The sequence below is a fragment of the Pinus tabuliformis genome, chromosome J (genome assembly GCF_031772625.1).
Source record: "Pinus tabuliformis cultivar Carrire ecotype Pingquan chromosome J, CPIR1, whole genome shotgun sequence".
In the NCBI taxonomy this organism is placed as follows: domain Eukaryota; kingdom Viridiplantae; phylum Streptophyta; class Pinopsida; order Pinales; family Pinaceae; genus Pinus; species Pinus tabuliformis.
The window spans coordinates 1,522,387,518-1,522,392,176 of record NC_142295.1 but is presented as its reverse complement, the minus strand read 5'-3'; the positions used below and the strand labels follow the sequence as shown (position 1 = coordinate 1,522,392,176).

At 36.9% G+C, this 4,659-nt stretch overlaps 1 pseudogene; it reads left to right on the top strand.

Annotated features, from left to right (window-relative positions):
- The first annotated feature begins 305 nt into the window (after nt 1-305).
- LOC149233290 (uncharacterized) lies at nt 306-873 on the top strand (annotated as a pseudogene).
- Nucleotides 874-4,659: the final 3,786 nt, after the last annotated feature.

Genomic DNA, 4,659 nt, shown 5'->3' with positions numbered 1-4,659 from the left:
GACAACACCATTTCACCTAGTTCTTGTGCTACAAACAAGAGAAAAATAAATGTAAGAGTGGAGTGCCAAAAAAGTATTCATATACATAACATATTTGAAGCTTAGTTTTGTTGAATATGGTGAAAATAAAGAGGAGGAAATTTCATATAGTGCCATCGATGAACACGTGAATTATAAGTTTCACATGGTTGTTGTTGATGATGAGTGAGTGTGAAGAACCATTGAGTAATAGACTTATATCAAGGTTTTTGAATATTATTTTCCGTAGAGATTCGGCCAAAACTTTGGAAGGCTAAGAGAATGACATGGAGAAGAAAAAGAGATATCCAAAGAAATTTCTAGATAAGGGATCATCATTCCAGGCTGGTGGGTCTGACACTACTTCTTTTATTTCCTTCCTTAACTCTTTTATGTCAAGTTCAGAAGAAGGTATCAGGTGTGTAGAAGACAATGAAGGGAAGGATGAATGTAATATTGAAATGAATAAGTGGTACTCAACTAAAGGCACAAGAATTGTTGGAAGCAAGAAATGTCAGAGTTCTAAGTCTAAATCTCCTCAAGAGGATATCTCCTCAAATTTCTAACTAGGAATATGCTCATGGTGCAGGAAATGGTGATGAAGGTGATCAACATATTATTATGAACCATGATATAAAGTATGAAAATGGTTTTCAAAAATATATTCAACAAGACATGCTTATATAAATGTTTGAGACTTCCTTGCTTCTTTCAAGGCATTTTAGTAATTATTTGTGTTTTGAACTACCGACATTAGCACAAGGAAGGAAATGAGTTATCATTTATAGCACATGGAAGCATGAAATATCACTTTAGACTCCCTACCATAGAAGTACATTAAATTATGGTCCATGACTATTGAAAGGAAGAATAAGTAAATTGTGGAGGTTTCTAAGGCAATGATTCATGTAGCATCAGGAAGAAAAAGAAAGGCTTGTGACAAGAGGGTTCTCCCAGTAAGAGGGATTAATAATAGCGGAAGGACCTACTTACATGAAAGAGGGAGAAATACTGGCAGAAGGACTTTCTCACGTCACAGAGGGAGAAGACAAGACTACCACAGAAATACCTACTTCAGAATCTAGAAGGACATAGCCAAGCCACTTCATCCAAGAAATAATATAAAGAGGAGAAATAGATCCCCAATATATATCCACAAATGAGCATATTTTGGGCATACTTCAAATATGAACTTAGTATGATGTTGAATGTCTCCCTCATTAGAAGGGAATGATGAGGTATTTGCAAGATTGGGTTGACCATCTCCTAAAGCCATGAAGAACTTTGATTGTGTCAATAAGGACATTGAACAAGGGGATATGAAGACATTCACATTTAAAATCTAGAAGGACTTGGCCTTGTCATAAAATACTTTGACAAAAAAGGTGAATGGCCCAAGTAAATTATAGGGGCAATTATAGGATACATTTACCTCTGAATCCAAAAGGACTTGGATAGGTTGATCAGAGGTGAATGTCCCAAGGAGATTACAAGATTGGAAAGATCTCCTCCTTAGAATCCATAAGTACTTGGATAGGTCAACCAATGGAGTTTGATGTCATTCACCTTTGAATCCAGAAGGACTTGGCTAGGTTGTAAAGGACTTTAACCAGAAAGGTGAATGGTCCAAAGGAAAATTATCTCCTAAGAATATAGAATAACTTGGATGCTAGAAGGACTTGTCTAGGTCATGACCAGAGGAGATGGATACATTTTCCTAAGGATCCATAAAGTACTTTGGCCAAAATCCCTAGATACTCATGATCATATGAGGAACTGCAATTCCCACTCTAGGATGGACTTTTCTATGGACATGCATCAACATGGAAAGCTCATAAACTCTTCTTAAGGAAGGAGGAATTTCAACTAAAGGAGAATTTGTTGTAGCCAAAGAGAATACCTCTTTGTCTAAGAGGGAGTGTTGATTTTTGTGTAGCAATGGGAGGTATTCCCACATGTCAAGAGGCCTCATAATTCAGCCTAGAAAAATTAAAGAAATTAAAATAAAACAAATTTCATTTTTGGGTTTCATGTAGGCTCAAAAGGGATAAGTCAGACCCAACATGAAAGGGTGTGCCCCTTTGGGTAAATCCATTAATTTGACTATATATATACACATGATGTGACACTTTATTTGACTCACTCACGCATCATCTCCCTTATATAGAAGACAATAGTGGAAGAAGAAAATGGATGAAACGGATAAAGTTGGACTTGGCTTTTGGCATAGATTTCAAGATATTTTATTGTAAACCTTATTGAAGAAGATTTGTTGGGTTTTCTTCCAAGTTTGGGTTTCCCATGGAAAATTTGTTGTCTCTATTGTGAATGGTTGTCTCTTTATGATCTATTTGTTTATGTTGTTTTGATGCATTGCTATTGAAATTTTATGTGTATAATTATGTCATGATATATGTGGCACAAGATCAATTAATTGAAGATAATTATAAGTAATTATCATATCATAAAATTGGTGTCTAATATGTTTATTATAGAAAAATCAACATTAACACTATGAGTTTCCAATGAAAGCCTAATATTACAAGGTTCATCTTTAAAATGCAGCCATATTTTGTCAATTTCCCTAAATGCACAACCATTTGCATGCATTCAAATAACACCATCTCCACTTCCCTTACGTGCATGGTAATCCATAAACTATGTTATGCTTTCCCACTTGAGCAATTGTTGCAAACATGGAATTATGGGAATATTGTTAGAAAATTATATATTACAGAGCAATGGAACACAAAATATTGCAGAAATATAAACACAGAAAACGCATAAAACAAGAGAGACACAGATATACGTGGTTCACCCAATTTGGGCTACATTCATGGAGGAACAACCAATCCTTCCTTTTATATTATCCAGCAAACAGAAGAGATACAACCTACAACAGATCTGCTGTAACACCCTCTTCGCTCTCAATCTCCTCTCTCTTCCTCACTGAGAATCCAGATATGCATAGACACAATACAATTCCCTCATATATAGTGAGGGGTTGCCTTCTAAGGCAAAAAACCATAAATTAAACATAACTTCTACCGTCAGATCATCCACCTAATGAACAGCCTAGATTGACTAGAAATTAGTAGACTTTTATAAGGCAATTTTACATCTATTTTTAGCTTCGGGGACACTACCCCTGAACCCCCGCCGAGGGACCACGGCCCCTAGACCCCCCAGCTGGGGGGGATTTACCCCCCCACACCCCCCCACACCCTCCCGTGTGGATGGGTGTACAATCTTCCTAGGGTATACATCCGGCTGAAACCTTTGAAAACAAAAGATAATCAGGCTCCACACCCAACAATCTCCCACTTGGAGATTGATTATAGCAACTCCATCGCTGCTTCATTTGCTAGACAACGACTCCACTTTGGACCTGGTTGTTTCTCGTCTTCTTCATCATACTTGAAGACCAATTGAAACTAAGCAGATTCTCAATTTCTCCTTGGTTACAACTTTTGTTAACATATCTGCAGGATTTTGGCTAGTGTGTATCTTTTCCAGCTTCAATTGTCCATCTTCCAATGCTAACCTTATGAAATGGTACTTGAGTTGTATATGTTTAGTCTTGGAATGAAATGCAGAGTTCTTTGCAAGATGTATGACACTCTGGCTGTCACTATATAACCTGCCCAACTCCTGCTTCTTGCCCAATTCATCCAGAAACCTTTGTAACCAAATAATTTCTTTACTAACCTCTATAGCAACAATATACTCTGCTTCTGTTGTTGAAAATTCAACAACACTTTGGATTTTTGAAACCCAACTGACAGTTGTTCCACCTATAGTAAACACATACCCTCTTGTGCTCCTCCTCTTATCTCTATCACCTGCCATATTTTCATCAACATAACCCTGTAGAGCAATGTTTGAACCACCAAAGCATAATTCTTGATTTGTGGTACCTCTTAAATACCTAAAATTCAATTCACCGCCATCCAATGTTCTTTTCCTGGATTGTTCATGTACATGCTTACAACTCCCACTGCATGTGCGATATCAGGCCTTGTGCAGATCATTGCATACATTAAGCTTCCAACTGCTGATGCATATGGAACTTTAGACATATGAGCCATTTCTTCCTAAGTCTTGGGACACGCCTCCTTACTTAATTTGAAATGGCTAGCCAAAGGTATACTAATTGGTTTTGCATTCTGCATATTAAACCTTTTCAACACCTTTTCTATGTACTCACTTTGAGACAATGTTAATTTGTGATTCTACCTGTCTCTAGTTATTCTCATACCAAGGATTTGTTTTGCAGCTCCCAAATCCTTCATTGCAAATGAGTTTTCCAATTTCCTTTTAAGAACATTTATTTCTTGCATGTTAGAACTTGCAATAAGCATATCATCTACATACAATAACAATATAATATAGTTGCCATCATTTTGCCTTTTGAGATAAACACAATGATCAGAGTGACATCTAGTATAACCTTGTTCAGACATAAACCTGTCAAATTTTAGATACCACTGCCTTGGAGCCTGCTTTAAGCCATACAAGCTCTTCTTCAACCTGCACACTAGTTTCTTCTTCCCTTTTACCTCATATCCTTGTGGTTGCTACATATATATCTCTTCCTCCAAATTCCCATGGAGAAAGGTTGTCTTTACATCTAACTACTCA